The sequence below is a fragment of the Pristis pectinata genome, chromosome 1, assembly GCF_009764475.1.
Source record: "Pristis pectinata isolate sPriPec2 chromosome 1, sPriPec2.1.pri, whole genome shotgun sequence".
Lineage (NCBI taxonomy): Eukaryota > Metazoa > Chordata > Chondrichthyes > Rhinopristiformes > Pristidae > Pristis > Pristis pectinata.
The window spans coordinates 57640471-57658814 of NC_067405.1; the positions used below are offsets into that span (position 1 = coordinate 57640471).

An 18344-nucleotide genomic window follows, 5' to 3' on the forward strand; every position below is an offset into this window, starting at 1 on the left:
AAAGAGTTGGTGTGGAAGCAAGTCATCCTCGATCCTCAGGGACCACCTAGGAAGAAGAAGAGCAGAGCTATACCTACTGCTTTTGATATTATTTCCATCTACAACTCCAAGGTGAAAGCATTAAGATTGTACCTTAATACATTACACCTTTAACAGATTTGAAGAAAGAGTAGCCACAACTGATGTCTTAATCTCCCTCCTTATGCTGGTTATAAGAAATCAGTTTATAAGTGTACGCTGTGACTACATGAAACCTTAACTTACGTTTTCCTTTCTGGGAACTAAAATTTACAATATACCTCATGTGAGAAATGATAACCAATCAGGTTTTTCATTACCAAGGAAATCTCGGTCACAAGCTTCTCCCCAATGGAACTCAATTGCTGCATGTTTCTTAACCTCTTGAATTCAAGTGAGATATTTAAACACAATTGCAGCTCAGTGAACTCTACTATCAGCAGTTAAAAGAGCCCTGGTGTGTCACATTATCCTGGGAAGAGGAGGAGTGGGATAAAGGAGCTTGGAATTCGTCCATCTCCTGTCCACTCCAGACACCTTCCCAAGCCATGAATCAGCCGATGCACTGGGTGTTGATTGGCACTGGTGTTTGGGTTCCCAACTGGCAGAGCCAGCAAGGTTGGGAACACTTCAATAAAATGGCTAAACTGGGCATTCTTTAGGGAATTGCCTGAAAAAATTCTGGTGGATCATAATGGGGGTGAAAATCTGACTTTACACTTGTATTTTCTCTGCCCTCCTCCCATTTCCAGGCAATATATCCCCTTTTAAATCTCATCAAGCCTGAATGCTCTTCCACAACAGTCTCAGCCCTTGCCTGCCCACCCCCCACCTCAAACCATCACCACAGTCCACGTCCTTCATGAACTGCTGTCTGTGGGCCATTCCAAGGATTCACTGGTGCTTATGGGTAGCTCTGTTAATCATTTCAGGAACCATGGATTTAGTGGAATCTTGAAGCAGATCCATAGTTCAACAAAGCAAGTGCATGCTATTACTGAAGTACATAGAAGACAAGCAAGTTCAGTTGGTCAGGTTTCTAAAGAAAATAAGAAACTTAACCTTTTTTTTAAATTTCACATTTTATATATGTCTGTAAAAAGAAATACTTAACACAATAATACTTACTGTAATTTTTTTTTACCCTCTCCGAGGAAATACTGTTGATATCCTTACCAGACAAATGTTACCCTGAATCCATGTTTTTTGGTGTGAAATCTGCCTCAGGCACAGTGTTGATTTCAACATTGACTTTACAAAATGTATAAGTAAAACCATATAAAAATAGAATTTAAACAATGTAGTTTCAATTTCAAGAAATCTCCACTCGCCCCTGTGGGCAAACTCCCACAGAGATATAACCTATCCCCAGGAGGGAGCAATTATTTTATAAATAGGAAATGAGCAGTTAAGTCTCCTCTCTTTGGTAAAAATTCCAGCTTTTGATGGTTAATCCAAATGTATCACCAGCCTGTCACAAAAGACTTTTCCTTTATCTTCTACCAACCTAAATGATGATAATTTACAAAATGGGGAAACACAACAATAGAGACAGAAATTGAATATATAAACATTCAGAAATAACTGATGCACAATTACCATAGCTTTGCAATCAAAGATTTGAAAATATTTGTGTCTTGGAGATAGTCTGTTACTATAATGTTATTGCGCCTTAAACCTATCCAGGGACAATCAACACTCAGTATTTTTGAATTCCAAATTAAAAGTCAGATACTAAAATGTACCTCTGCTGTCAAAATGAATGGGTGCCTGTTGCTTAATCCTAGAAAATGCTAAATTCATTCAAGAAAATGGTGCTCACCAAGCTGCCAGTTCCTTAGCAGTACTGTGTCTGCATGCTGTTAATTATTCATTGAACAACACAGCAGTTCAACCTTTGTAAATCACAGAGCAAATCTGACAGCATCTAGGTTTGGCTCAAGTCATGTAAGTAAAAGGAATTAATCAAAATTTGTCCATTTCTTTTCACAATTATTATGCAAATATTGCAAACTTCAGAAGATGAGTTTTATTGAACCAAACTAACAAACTTTCTGCAAAATATGATCAACAATGTTGAAAGTTTTCAAAATAATCTACAGTTCACCATATGCCATTTAACTGTGTCGTGATAAAACTGGGAGAAAATTATCAAGAAGTGTCTTTGCAATTACCCGTGCAGCTGGTATACCACTATTGACCTTTGGAAGAGGCAAGTGTCACTCCTATGAAGTGAACGCAATGTTGACAGGTAGAAGTGAAGGAGCACAATGACTGGAATGGTGCAATATATCAGGCATCCAGAAATGCAGATTTTAATGGGTCAGACCTCACTGATCCATAGCAGTTCCAAAGGGCAGTGAGTCAGCTCCAGGAGGATCATGTTCTATGTGAAATAATGTCCAAATGGTTCCATGGCAAGCTGGAGGTCAGCCAATGGCAGATCTGACCTGCCTCTTCACCAATGGGTCTGGTTGACAAGCATCGATGTGTTGCAGAGGCTGATTGCACTTTACATGCAGCCCTCAGCTCTAGACACGACTGGATGGCATGGTGGAGACTTAAGAAGGACCACAGATGCTGGAAACCCGGAGCAACACACAAAATGCTGGAGGAACTCAGCAGGTCAGGCAGCATCTATGGAGGGAAATGAACAGTCGACGTTTCGGGTCAAGACCCTTCATCAGGACAGGAAAGAAAGAGGGGAGATAGCAAGTATGAAAGGGAGGGGGGAGGGGGGAGCAAGAGCTGGCTGGTGATAGGCGAATCCAGGTGAGAGGGAGAAGATAGGCAAGTGGGGGGGGGGGGAAATGATACAAGAAGCTGGCAGGTGATAGGCAGAAGTGACAACGGGCTGAAGAAGATGGAATCTGATAGGAGAGGACAGTGGACCATGCAATAAAGGGAAGGAAGTGAGGAAGGGTACCGGAGGGAGGAATGTATGGGTGATGGGAGTTGAGAGGACAGGGGAGGGATAAGAGAAGGGGTATTGGGGTTGGTGGGATAAGGGAAAGCAAAGGTTGGGGGAGGTAGGGGTGGAAAACAGAGGGGAGTGGTTACCGTAAGTTAGAGAAATCGATGACTGTCCTCAGATGGAAATCCAGTTGCAACATATTTCACTTTTGCCCACAAATGGGATTGTACTATGATCAACATTTTATACTGTTAACTCTGAAATTCCATCTCTCAGCAGCTTTGCATTTCAAGTTCCCGGTGCTTCTTTAAAGCACTCCTCTTTGATCAAACTTTTGCTCATCCACCCTAATAAGAATCTTTAAGTGATCCACAATTGATTTGATAACATTGTTGTGAAGTGTCTTTGAGGGTCTTTGCAACATTATCGGCACCATATAAATGGAAGATGTTGTTCGCAACCCAAAAACAGATTCAGATACTCATTTGAAAAGAAATTAGCATGAACAATCTGGCTCCTGTTCAATAGCAACCTCAGAAACAAGGTATAAAAATTATTCTCTGGTTATTTATAAGATGAGTATAGTACACTGTAGTAACGCTGAATGTTTGTCAACTCAACATCTCAAATTCACAGCCAGAAGAATGTAAAGTGGAAATCTAATTGCTTTGCAATTGCAGCAGACTATTCAATACAACAAGCACTCATACACCCACTTCATGTTGTCTCCCTCAGTGATGCTAGGCAAAGACAGATACCCTATTAAATCTAGTATCTGAATGCTGAGCCAAGTAGACTTATCCTGAAAAGAAAACAACCAGAAAACGGAACTTAACGTAAACCCATCCTGTTCACAAGAATCAATGTGACCTCATGCTGCTCTGAGAAAAATGCAAGTCAATCAAAAGCATCAGACAGAAAACCTGCAACACCACACAATATACTATTGGAAAATATTTCCCCATATTGGTCAATTGTACTTCAACTTGAAAAACCAATGATATAATTGAATTTGAGTGAACTATCAAAAATGCATAATTATTGTTTTTTTCCCTGACAGAGACAGCACTGGTCACAAAATGTTTGACAATGAAAAACACCGAGACATAGCATTATTTACTTGTAACTTGCAGAGCGAGAATGGCACAGCTTTCTGAGAAAGTGTTTCTCCCTCATTGAAGTTGTGCCATTAGCTATAACAGTCAGGGCTTAAGCAATCAAGTATTTCTTCGTGCATCCAGTTTGATTGGCATTTTAACTGTTACTCCTAACTTGAAGCATTCCCACTATCCTCTTCACCCTAGGCAGCTGACCTTCCAAGCTACATGAAGCATTCTCTGTTGCATTTGGGCTAGATAGAATCCCACTACAACAGACTGTTTATTTCAACTGAATCTATATCAACCATTTTATACATATTGCATTAACACTGATTTTCGAGATCCTGTTTGAATTAATCCACTTGCGACACCAACTAAGTCAACCCAACACATGCACTAAAATACTCAAGAGGTGCAGCAGATGTCAAAAACCACATAGCTACCAACAGATTTATTTTCTTGTAAGCAGCAGGATTCCTTACAGTCTGGAAAATGTTCACTTCCATTGTAATGAGTGACCATCAGTAATGAAAGGAAAATGGTAATGCATTGTGAGCTAGCATAGACCTGATAGATCGAAGGGCCTTCTTCAACGTCATAAAAAAGTACAAGAAAAGCAAGGGAAATAGCCAGGACCTGTGACAGATATACCAATGGTGCAGCCTTTCATTTGAAAAATTGTTGAGACTGGTGATGGTTTGCACAGTTTTCTTTTTCATTTCCACGTGGTTCACTTCAATCCTTCTTGAGATCTTACTGCTAGCCATGAGGGTCAAAACTAAAATACATATGGCTGGTCATGCATCCACATCAAAAACAGGTTACAGTTTAATACAAATTGTTATGCTGTTTTCACCACTTGCATCAATCAAAAAAAATAGTTGTGATATTGCCAATCTTTGATGACCTTTTTGAAAAGCATCTGCCAAATTCGGTTAAATAAAGCATTTTCACAGAAAATGCTGGAGACACTCAGCAAGTCAGGCTGCATGCGTGAAAGGATAAACAGAGTTAACAGCTCAGGTTAAGGACCCTTCATCAGAATTGGGAAAGCAAGTTTAAATAGCAGAGAGGGTGGGGGAATAATTCTGATGGGATGAGGCCAGGGTGGCTGATGTAACTCCAGTCTTTGCAGATTTCCAGCATCTGCAGTTTTTTTTGATTGCCAAAGCATTTTTACCCATTTTACTGGGCATGTGGAGTGGTTTTTTGCACAAAAAGGAAACAAAATACTCCCCAGAAATACCTTATCCCCAAGTGATACTGACTCTGGGTGACAGAAGTATGTTCTGTTTCCCAGCTTTTACACTATACAGGCACAATACATCATTAAAATAAATTTTTAAAAAACACATTATGCACATTACTCCTGTGAGAACACTGTTACAGATCCAGTGATTATGCTCATTACCCAAGTTCATATCCCTTCCCAGGTCTGAGATTCTGTTCATTTCCCCACATGAACACGCTAAAATGAGCTATGGAGTGACAGTGACAGGAAGCAATCACAATATGTTCAGTCATTCTTCCTGTACCTTTTGCTAAGTGAGAACCCAGTTATTCTCCCATAACACAGACATGTCCTTATGGCTTCAGATAAATTTCCACATTGGTGTAAGGTCCATCTGGAATGATATTCCTCAGTTCCTAAGAAACAATGGATAAGCAGTCCTGAGCATTGTAGTTTTCCAGACAAGGGATGATCAGCAACAGAATGCTGTACTTTTGCAATGTGTACCACAATGATAGAGAATCGCCAAAACATACAAACACAGAAAATGGGCCCTTACGCCCCACCTTGTCCATGCCAACTGTGATGCCTATCTAAACCAATCCCATTTTCTCACATTAGGCACATATCCCTCTACTCCTTCCCAAGTAGCTAGCCAAATACCTTTTAAACATTGTAACAGTAACTGCCTCCACTGGCAGTTCTTTCCTCTGTATGAAAAACCTACCCTAAGATCTCTCTTAAATTTCTCACCTCTTACCTTAAACCTTTAGGCTTAGACTCCCCTAACCCTGGGAACAAGATTCTGACTGTCTATGCTCCTCATAATTTTGTAAACCTCTATAAGGTCAACCCTCAGCCTTCTACAGTCCAGTGAGAATAAACCCAGTCTATCCAATCTCTCCCTATAGATGCAGCCCTCCATTCCAAGCAATGTCCTGGTGAATCTCTCCTGCACTCTCTCGGTTGCTACCACATCCTTCCTGCAGTGTGGCGACTAGAACTGTACACAATACTCTCAAGTGCTGTCTAACTAATGTTTTGTACAACTGCAACATGGCGTCCCAACTCTTAATGCTTTGGCCTGTGAAGGCAAGAAGACCAAATGCATTTTTCACTACCCTATCTCCCTGTGTTACCACTTTCAGAGTGTTATGGACTTGCACCCCAAGGTCTCTCTGTACAGCAATGCTCCTAAGTCCCTGCCATTTACTCTATGTGTCCTACCTTAATTTGAGCCCCCAAAGTGCATACCTCACACTTGTCTGGATTAAATTCCATTCTTTGGTATTGGTTTGTTATTGTCACTTGTACCAAAGTACAGTGAAAAGCTTGTCTTACAAACCGATTGTTAAGGTCAATTCATTACACAGTGCAGTGACATTGAGTTAGTACAGAGTGCATTGATGTAGTACAGGTAAAAACAATAATAGTACAGAGTAAAGTGTCACAGCTACAGAGAAAGTGCAGTGCAATAAGGTGCAAGGTCACAACAAGGTGGATCGTGAGGTCATAATCCATCTCATTGTATAAGGGAGCTGTTCAATAGTCTTATCACAGTGGGGTAGAAGCGATCCTCAAGTCTGGTGGTACGTGCCCTCAGGTTTGCGACCACTCCACGAGCTGATTTGTCCAACTGCACCTTTAAACGACCTTCTTTCTTATCTATGACTCGACCAACGTTCGTGTCATCTGCAAACGTACCCCCTACATTCTCGTTCCAAGTCACTTATCTGTATTACAAACAACAAATGTCCCACCGACCCCTGCAGTACACCACTTGTTACAGACTTCCATTCAAAAAACACCCATCCACCACTACCCTCTACCTCCCATCACCAAGCCAAGTTTAGATCCAGTTCACTATCATGCCTTGGATCCTTTGTGCCTTAACCTTATGGACCAACCTACCGTGCGAGATCTTGAAGAAAACCTTACTAAAGTCCACGTAGCCAACATCTACCGCTCTGCCCTCGTCAATCTCCTTGGTTGCCTCCTCAAAAAAACTCCATCACATTTGTGAGATGTGATCTCCCTGGCATAAAACTGTGCTGACTCCTCCTAATCAGCAAGTACAGGGATAAATGATGAGGAGTAATCTTCTTAAGCATCTTAAAACCCATATTTCACTCTCCTTCAGAAGTGTTTTTTGAATCATGCCACAGCTTTGCATTTTAGTTCAATTTCAAGAAGAAATATGAGGTCAATTACACTGAGGAAAGTGTGATACACTTTCTCCCCTTCCCTCCTCCCCTGTAAGAATTGCCCTTTTGGGTTCCATGTGTACTAGTCACTCTCTAAATTTCTGCCCAATTGACCAGAATTAGTTTGGAAGACTAAACACTGAGTGAAAACTGGGAGAAATTATTGCAAAAGCAAGTCCTCTCCCTGCCTCATTCCAAATGGGAATACTGTATTCTCTGCAATTCCAGCAACTCACCTACCTGGAGGTTTTGGTGAGAGGGGATGGTTGTTGATAGAGATGCTGGGTTGAGGGAGATCAGTAACCAGAGGAAACAGATTTAAGGTCATCAAGAGCCAAAGAAGAGATGAGAGGAATATGTTTCACACAGTGCATTGTTATAATCTGGAAGACGCTACTTGAAATGGTTATCAAAGCAAATTCAATGACAGCTTCCAAAGGCAAATTGGATATATATATGGAAAGAAACATTTGCAGGGTTATAGAGAAAAAGCAGTGACTGGAACTAATTTAATAGCTCTTTCAAAGAGCCAGGACAGAGATGATCACCTTTTGAGCAACTCTACTCTTGGATTCCATATTTCCCCACATTCATCCAGGGCAGTGAATCCAAATGTAGCCTTGTTACAGAGACTGGACTGCAGTCAGATAATTCAGCATGCACTAAGGAACCAACCTTGGAACTACCTGAAACATCCATAATTGGAATAATTTCAATCGTGAGCAGATCAGAAACAAAATACGGGGGAAACCTGTACTTTGGAACCTTACCTTAACTCATCTTGGTTCATTTAAAACCTAGGAATGGTATTGATTCATATTAATTTGGTAGACCCTGGGTTTCATAGTGAATCCAGCAGTTAAATCTCTGTGCGTGTGTTTCCCAAATAGCTGAACCACACAATCATTATTTACAAATTTACATCCAAAATCCATCAAAAATGTTCTACTTCTTCTCAAACCGGTCTTCCTTGCTTATAGGTGAATAAAGTGAACATACATCCAATGCCAATAAAGGAAATTCCTGAAATAGTGATGAACTGAACATTTATTTATTCCCTATGTACACAATTTTTCTGCAAGCATTCGGCTTCCTGAAACCACCTTGGCATGAAAGATCTGTGCAGAGGAAATGCAGAGACCAGGCTTTGAGTAAAACGTAACAAACAATATTTCCTTTTCTCTCTGAGCCACCTGCAGAGTTTTAAGAAGTAATTCACGATCATGACTCATGCTAGAAATTTAAGAGGTTGTCAATATGCCAAGCCTCTAATCGAAAAGTCAGTTATCCTACTTTTAGACTTCAAACAAATAGCAGTTTCATTTAGTAAAATTAAAATCCTTTAAAATCCTGATAATATCCGGCATGCCAAAACTGCATCTATTTCAACCCATACATAGCCTTCTTCAAAAGCTGTTGTAGCAACTAGGCTGCTCACTAAATATGATTCAGGCACAAAAGTTCTGTTCTCTGTGAGATTTTATAGGATCAAATATTGTTATCTGTACCAGAGCTCCGAAATTTTCTTTTTTCAAAAAAAAAGAAAACCAGGTGAGGAGGAGCACTACAATAAATGTTGGAAATAAATACTGATCAAATTTCATTCATAATTCTGATATTCAGAAGTGTAAATATTCTGTAAGCTCCAACATTTGGACACTATAAAAAATCTTTCTACTTCAATAAAAACAATTGCCTGCATTCCTAAACAAAATACCACCCCACTCACTGCTAATGTGCATCTTCTTATTGATCACGTTAGTTTATGAATATTTATAAATTTATTTCAGGAAGGTCTATTCCAAACTTTCACAGAGAAAGCTCACTTACCATAACTCATTATTTGCTGACTACACCTTCTGTAGAAAATTAACAACGTCAAGCCATGCTCCACAGAGAACTAATGAATACAAGAAAGGAGATAATTATCACTGGGTAATATTCAAGTAACAAGAGCAGTGTTTATCCTCCTCATAATCAAATCCAGCAATATTTCATTTTTCATCTGGTTCCAACAAACGTGCATTATATCTAACTTGAAAATTCAGTGCCCAGGAAAATTCTTATCCACGTGAACAATCATTTTTTTTTTCCAAGGATGCCCTGCATTTCCTCTCTCAACCCACTCACAAATGTCTGGAAGGATACATGCTGATAAACCAAGGAACTAGGAGGTAAACAAACTAAACAAAATCCAGCTATTTTAAATCAAGGCCAAACTGCTTCACTGGTTCTTAAGAGAAAGATGCGTCAACTACATTTCAACACCAGAGGCTTTGAAAATTCTCACAAAGCATCACAGGATATGACAGCTCCGTTCTATTCAGCTTCCTTCCTTTAGATTTCCACATATCGTCCACGTCTAATAACAACCCATATCCGTCGGAGGTTTACTCACCACTATTTCCACAGCTCTGTAGATTTTCCATTCACCAGAGAGAAAGATGAGCAAGGTGTAAGGAATGGGAAGGAAAAGGTGGGCATTGTTAAGATCCTGTGTGATAATTTGCCCTTCCAACTCCTGTCCCACCATTTTATTCTTCAAGCAAATGATGCACAAAATTTTGCTAACATTAGTGCTTGGAGAAGAAGGATGATCTTTAAGATTACAAAAGAGTTTCATTGGTAGAAGTAAACAAGGTATTTCACTTGAGGGTCAGACAGGAACAAGAGGGCAGAAACATAAAATAATCACCAAGAAAACTTGTTTACCCAGAGAATTGTTAGGATGTGCAACTTGCCAGTGCGTGGGGTAGTTGAGGCTGCTTGCATTGCTGCCTTTTTAATGGGAGGCCAGATAAACAACTTTGTGGTGGAGGAGTGAGGTTTAGGAGGAATGAAAGCAGAAAATGCTGGAAACAGTCCAAAGAGACCTTGATTACCAGCAGTAGGTTAAGAAACATGGGTGTGCTGGCCACTCACTGCATTAGATTTTGACATCATCTGATAGTGTAAAAACTTGCATTAACAAATCAGATCCTGTATCTTTCCTAATTTTTTTACTTCCATTGACAAAGTTGTTCACCCCTGTGGATCAGAAGCCTCAAATCATTCAAATTGTAGGACTAAACTTTAACAGAGCATGTATTACAAATCCCCGATGTGTTATCAAGCTGCTCTGCTGCAGAAGTGATGGAGTACTGTACCGGCCAAGGTTCCTTCCTTCTACTCTCATCCCTTCTGCTCTCAGGTGGGCATAGAAGATCCCAAGGCTTTATTAAATGGAGAGTGGAGAAAGGTCTGCTTCAAACTTATCCTTTACCCAACAATAAAGCAACTTATTTAGCTATTTATTTCACCAAAAATAAAAGCAGAAAAAAGCTGGAAAGACTCAGCAGGTTGAACAGTGGAAAGAGAAACAATAACATTTCAAGACAAAGACACTTTATCAAATGAAAGGTCTTCAACCTGAAAAGTTAAGTCTGTTTATCTTTCCACAAATGCTGCACAACCTGCTGACTGTTTCCAGCATTTTCTGCTTTCATTCCTCCTAAACCTCACTCCTCCACCCCAAAGTTGTTTATCTGGCCTCCCATTAAAAGGCAGCAGATGCAAGCAGCCTCAACTACCCCACGCACTGGCAAGTTGCACATCCTAACAATTCTCTGGGTAAACAAGTTTTTCTTGGTGATTATTTTATGTTTCTGCCCTCTTGTTCCTGTCTGACCCTCAAGTGAAAATACCTTGTTTACTTCTACCCAATGAAACTCTTTGTAATCTTAAAGATCATCCTTCTTCTCCAAGGAGAACCACTCTGTTCAATATTTCCTGATAGGTATAATCTTTCAATTCTGATGTCTTTCTTTAGTCCCTCTAATACTTTTTATTAAAGGAGCCTGGAATTGTTCATGGTACCTATCTAATCAGGGTTCTATTTAGGTCAAGCATAATTCTCTGCTTTTCAGCTCTATCCCTCCAGAAATAAACAGCATTACTTAGTTGCTGTATTTTCTTCTTAAAACAAACCACCTTATAAAACCTGAGTTGCTGCTTTCAAGGGTTTATTTGTACTCTCAGATCTATTTATTCTACCTCTTTATAGTCACTGATCTTCCAAAAAGTAAATGGCATTTTTCCCCACCAAAATGTACTAACCATACATTTACCTCTATCTACAAATATGCATTGGAATATTTAATACAATTTGTTTCATGAATCATTTCTGCGTTTTTGAAAATAACGCAAAGATTACGTTATGGACAAAGATTTCATTATGGACAAAGGTTTTTTTGTGCTCAACCAACAAAAAAAATTTGCATCTCAACCTATACCCTTAAAACATCACACACTGTCTGTACATTTCAAATAGCATTTGTATGAATACTCTGTTCATAAAACACTCAAGTATATGATGTACAGAGGAATAACAGAGCTGGTATTTCAAATGATACCATCTGGCTCGCGTCATTCACAGACACTAAAACAAACACTAAACAAAAACTCTCCCGACATGCATACTGAAACAGTTCCTAAATAACAGGGCTGCCCTTCAAGTAGAGCAGTTGTGACCAGAGGAGAAAACTAGATTTGGGAAAAATAAGAGTCCAAATACATTTCCAGCATCCAAAGTCTGCATCTATTGATAATGCACTGCAGTATGAAAAGTCAAATGCTTTCCATGGAACAAGCACTTCTGCGACACAAAAATAGTGGAGGTTTGCATGTTATCATTACACAGTAACCCATTCAACAACAATTACATGTGCTACATCAGTAAGCCCAAGATCCATTTGTATCACTTAGACAACATTTAGTTCACTATGGTACTGAGCCAATGACAAAGTCAATCCCTAGTCGATACTGAATGAAGTTGAGATGTCCACGTCACAACCCTAAAGGGTGTTATGGTCGTCCTATCACGACTGGCTAACAATCAGACCTATATTCTTTGAAGTTGTGTCCACTTCGACCACTTTGCACTACAATGGACATTTTACTTGTTCTAATTGTGTTCGTTTTTGCATAATTTTGTATAATTTATGTTTAATTTATTTTTTTTTCTTGTGAATGTGTTGTCTCTAATGCTATGTGCCTGAGATGCTGCTGCAAGCAAGTTTATCATTGCACCTGTGCAAAGGTGTACTTGTGTATATGACAATAAACTTGACTTTGATTTAGGGTAGATGTTGAGATGTCTCCACGTGTGTGAGAATTTTGAACGAGAGGACATAGTTTACAAAGGTTGGGGGGGGGGGTGGTCATTTAAAGGTGAAAGTGGCATAGGAACTTCCTCTCACATGGGGTGGTGAATCTCTGGAAATTCTCCACCTTGGAGGGCTGTGGAGACTAGATCATTGAGGTACTTAGAGGAAGTAAATATATTTTTGAAAGTTCAGAGAATTGAGGACTATTAGGAACTGGCACAGAAGAGGAGTTGAGGCCTGGGGCAGATTAGCCATGATCCGTACTGAGTGGCAAGACAGGCTCAAGAAGCTGAGTGGCTCACTCCTGCTCCTATTTTCTTATGTTCTCCCATACTCTACAATCCCAACTCGCAGTGACTCAGCTCTCTGCACTGAGAGGCTTCCCAATGTTTATATGTTTGTGTGCATAACTTTCATCCATCAGTTTTCAGGCTGAGTGAAGGATTAAACCAGTAAGACGACAATGTTTTCCTTGACATGAGAGGACACAGGTTCCACATCACCATCACCGTGACTTGAGAGAAATATCCACTCTTCATTTATACTCAGAGAATCTAAATTAATTTCACTGCTTAACAAAAGGTGGAAAGTGGCATCTCACCGGGAATGGTGCTGGGTCCACCAAGTTCACCAGCAACATTAATAATTTGGACAATGGAATCAGAACTACAACTTCTAAAATTTGCAGACACCAGAGAAGGACCGTGTTAAAAACATTGGACAATATTAACGACCATGCGGAAGGCCATGAAATTGAAAAATTAATGATAAATAATTGAGAGTCTGTATATTTTAAGGGACTGAAAAATGCACAGGCTCCAAATGCAGTAGGGAACAAAGGCATCTGACATTGCAGTTATATTATCATGTCGAAACAAACAAGCAGTCAAGTTAAAAAGCAATAAATAAAAAAGCCAACAAAGCACTCAAATCCATTTCCAGAGGAATAGAGTTGAGAAATTAATGCTAAACTTGATGAAATTCTGCCAGACATCTTCGGGCAATGGCAACAGTTTCTGTTCTCCCTACCATAAAAAGGAGAAAGATGCAAACATTACTTACTAGAATGATGCTAGAGCTGAGAAGCTAAGCCACCAGTTAAAATCGAACAAGTTGGGGGGGGGGGGGGGGGGGGGGGGGGGGGTGGGGGGGGGGGGGGGGGGGGGGGGGGGGGGGGGGGGGGGGGGGGGGGGGGGGGGGGGGGGGGGGGGGGGGGGGGGGGGGGGGGGCTTCTTGTTTCCACAGGAAAACAATAACTTGATTTTTTAAGATTATGAAAGCATTTACTATGGAGAGTCACAGAGATGTACACAGCACAGAAAGAGGCCCTTCAGCCCAACTCATCCATTCCAACTGTGATGCGTACTGTATCTACGCTAACCTATCACCTCACATTTTTCAGGATTAGGTTCCATCTGTCACCTGTCCATCTTACCAACTGAGCCTATGTTGTTTCAGTAACTAAAGTCTAACTTCCTCACAATCCACAGCAACACCGATCTTTATGTCGTTTGCGAACTTACTACTCTTACTTCCTGTCGTCACATCCAGATCATTGATGTACACGACAAGCAGCAAGGGTCCCAACTCTACTGGTCACAGACTTCCTATCACAAAAAAATCCTCGACCATCACGCTTTGCCTCCATCACCAAGTCAATTTCAGATCAAACTTGCCAAATTGCCCTGGATCCCAAGGGCTCTTATCTTTTGGACCAGTTTCCTATGTGCCACCTTCCCAAGACCTTATCAAAGTCCATATGTCTACATCACTGACACTACCCACATTGACATACTTAGTCACCTTCTCACAAAATTCAAATTAATCATATAGGATCTCCATACTGACTACCTGACCAATCCCTGCTTCTCCAAATGCTGATTAATCCCATGTCTGTGAATTTTTTCTAATAATTTCTTGACAAACAATGGTGGATTTAATGTAACTGTGGAGCAGACTCGAAGGGCAAATGGCCTAATTCTGCTCCTTTGTCTAATGGTCTAACTAACTGGGTTACATCTGTTGCCTTTCTTGAATTAAGGCACCACGTTTTCAGTCCAGTCATCTGCCACCTACCTAATAATTAAAGAACATTTGAAAATCTCTGCTGGAGCCCAGCACCTCCTTCCTTGCCTCAAATAGCAGTCCAGGATACATCTGATCAGGCCCCGGGGATTTATCCACTCTAAACCTGCTAAGGTATCTCATACCTGCCTTTCAACTGTAATTTGTTCTAAAATTACACTAACACCCTCCCTGAATTCTCCAACTATCATGCTTCTCCCACATTAAATACAAATGAGAAATATTCATTCAAGACCTCACCTACATCCTCCATTCTAAGCACAGATTCCTCTTTTACTCCTAACATGCCCTATTCATTCCCTGGCAACACTCTTGCCCTTAATGTATTTATGAAATGATTTGGGATTCTTTTTATCTCTTTATTTTTTTATGTCCATCTCTAAACACAATCTCTATAATCCTATCAGCCTTTCCTGTTTTCAGTTCTCTAAATTCACCATAAGATACTTGTTTTTTCCCCAATGGTCAATAAACCCTTGACATCTAGGATTCTGTGGACTTTGGACCTGAACTCTATTTCATCTTTGAATGACTCCAAATATGCTCACCTCTAAGTAGCTGCTCCCAGTCCACTTTTGTGAGGTCCCATCTTACCACATTTTAACTTTTCAACATTTCAACTTACCACAGTGTTCCCCCAATTCAATCCCCCGTTGGGATGCACTGCAGCAACTCACCAAGATTCCTTTGACAACACCTTCCAAACCCATGTCGTCTACCAGCAGAAGGACAAGGGCAGCAAAAGTATGGAAGTACCACCACCTGGAAGTTGCTCTCCAAGCCACACATCAACCTGATTTGGAAATATATTGCTGTTCCTTCACCATCACTGGGTCAAATCCTGGAATGTCCCTCCCTAACAGCATTGGGTACATGCACACCTCAAGGACTGCAGAGGTTCAAGAAGGCCGCTTCAACACCACCTTCTCAAGGGCAACTAGGGATGGGCAATTAAACGCTGGCTCAGCCGTGAAAGCTCACATCCCTTGAATGAATAGGTCATTGTATAACAACCTTAAAAACTTAGAGTTGTGGTCAGTCTGAAATGCTCCCCCCTGACCGATATTAGATCCAGTACCATCTATTCTCTCGTGAGACTACTTACAGAATTGGCTCAAAACGCTCCCTGGATGTATTTCACACGAAATGCTGGAGGAATTCAGCAGAAGTCCTGATGAAGGGTCTCGACCTGAAGCGTCAACTGTTTATTTCCCTCCACAGATGCTGCCTAACCTGCTGAGTTCCTCCAGCACTTTGTGTGCGTGTTGGTCCGGATTCCAGCATCTGCAGAATCTCTTGCGTCTCTGGATACACTCTAAGGCTTTCACTCTGAAGTGATCCCAGTCAATATTAGGGTAGCTGAAATTCCCAATGACTATTACCCTATTTTCATGGTCCTCTGTAATTTGCCTACATATTAGCTCCTCTATCTCCCTCTGAAGTTTGGAGGCCTGTAGAATACCCCCAGCAAAATGACCTCCCCATTTTCTTGCTAAGCTGCACCCATATAGCCTCATTTAATTTAAATGTTCTATCCATCTAGCCCCTCACAAAAGGCATCTACACACTCAGCTGGATACCACCACATTACCAGTGGGGACACCAACAGGGAAGCAACCAAACCAGGAGAATGCAGATACAACCAGATACTCTGTACTGCAAGGATTTCCAGTCGAGCTAGGGAAGAAAACCAAATTATAACAACACTTATTAAGGAGGTGCTGCCAGCCTTGAGTTTGTCCTCTAAAAGTAGAAGAGCAAAGAATAAACTAGGCCATTTGTACACCACACAAGAACAAATCTATAGCAAAGAACTGAAATAGAATACTTGCTATTTTATGCCACAGAATTATAATAATGCAGTAGAGGCTTAAGGAAGCTGGTGGAATAGATAACAAAATTGAGTGTTTAAATCCAGTCCTTACTGATGAAGATAAGGATTTTATTTTACCTGTTTCTGAGACGTTCGAGTCCAGGTTCAAGGGATGACAAGTTCACAAAATGCAAAAGAATACAAGACTTCATTAGTGACAACTGCATGGGAAATAAATAGTGATCTGAGCTTGGGGATAAGCACACCACTGAAGAATAGGAGCAGCAGTATGTCACTTGACCCTTCAAACGTGCTCCACTATTCATCAAGATCTAATCTACTTTAATACTATTTCCCCACTCTTTCCCCAGATCATTCGATTTCTTTAACATACAAAAATCTATCCATCTCTGTGTTGAATGAACCCAGTGACTGAGCCTCCACAGCACTCTGGGGTAGAGAACTGAGTTCTTCTCATCTCAGTTTTAAATGGCCTACTCCTTATTCTGAGATTGTGGCTGTTGTTTCCGGACCCCTCACAGCCAGGGGAAACCACCTCCATTATTCTAAACTCTATGCTAATCTATGGCATTTCCTGGCTTGGAAACATCAGGGAAGAGTACAAAATGTTGGACAATGTTTTTTTTAAATTGCTGAATGGGCTTCTCTAAACTACCCTTCACTCACGTGGGCAGAACAGAAATCACTAAATTTAAAAAGTGACCTTGACATGATTTGGTGCTAATTAGAATTTCAACATGAATAATCAAACTCTTATGTGGGAACAACAGATAATCAACATCACTGCAAAAACAGTGCCTTACCTAAAGTAATGCCTGAAGTACCACCATAAACTAATTGGAATGCAGGAAAGGGTTGAGCTGAAACATGACATACTTTCAAAGAATTACAAGTTTTAATCAGAGCAACCAGAAACAGTCCAGTACAATAAATCAGATTTTTTTGTGCGTCTTCCTTCCCCAAAGGAAGATATTTCTATCCAATTCTGCCAAGCATGTCATGCAGAGTCTGTGAATAGTTCAAGGCCTTCAATCACAATTAAACCACATTGCCATTTTTTTTAAGTTGAAATGTTTTTTTTTAAGAAGAATGATGAAATCAACACGATACTTAGTTAAGGAATATTAAACATAAGCAATCATTAAAATTAACACTTCAATTCATTTTCTGGAAAACAGTAATTATTCATAACATTCAGTGCAAATATATGTTGTTATTTTCACTTTCCACCCTGCCTTCAACTTATTCAGACATATTGATTACAATTGTCAAATTCCCAACTGATGTTTAGATTGCACTCCCTGTCAGCAGAAAAATTTATGTCCATTTCATTATAATCTGAGAGTAACAAATCTAAAAGCTTACTCAACCACAAAATAACGACCGGTCTGAATTTGTTTTACTGCAGCTTCTTCCCAAATATGTACTTATTATTTAATATTTCCTCACAACATAGGAGGCCACTGAAGCCCATCAAGTCCAGGCCGGCTCACAGAGCAATCCCATTCCTTCGTTAATTTTCCCCGTAACCTATTCTCCCAGATTCCCATCGATTCTCTCAGATTCTACCACTCACCTACACACTTTGCCCAATTTACAACAGCCAAATTAGCCAATCAATCCACACGCCCTTGGGATGCGGAAGAAAGCTAGAGCACCTGAAAGAAATCCATGGGAACAGAGGGAGAAAGTCCACACAGGCAACACCCAAGGTCAAAACTGAACCCAGGTCACTGGACCTGCAAGACAGCAGATATACCAGCTGTGCCACTGTGTATTCCTTTCACTGAATGTAAACAGATTGGGCATATGGC

General features: G+C 40.4%; 1 protein-coding gene across 5 annotated transcripts in view; it reads right to left on the minus strand.

Annotated features, from left to right (window-relative positions):
* The window catches only part of LOC127572950 (E3 ubiquitin-protein ligase HECW2-like), a 240085-nt gene that overhangs the window by 103739 nt on the left and 118002 nt on the right, over positions 1-18344 (minus strand). The gene's annotated exons all lie outside the window — the stretch shown is intronic.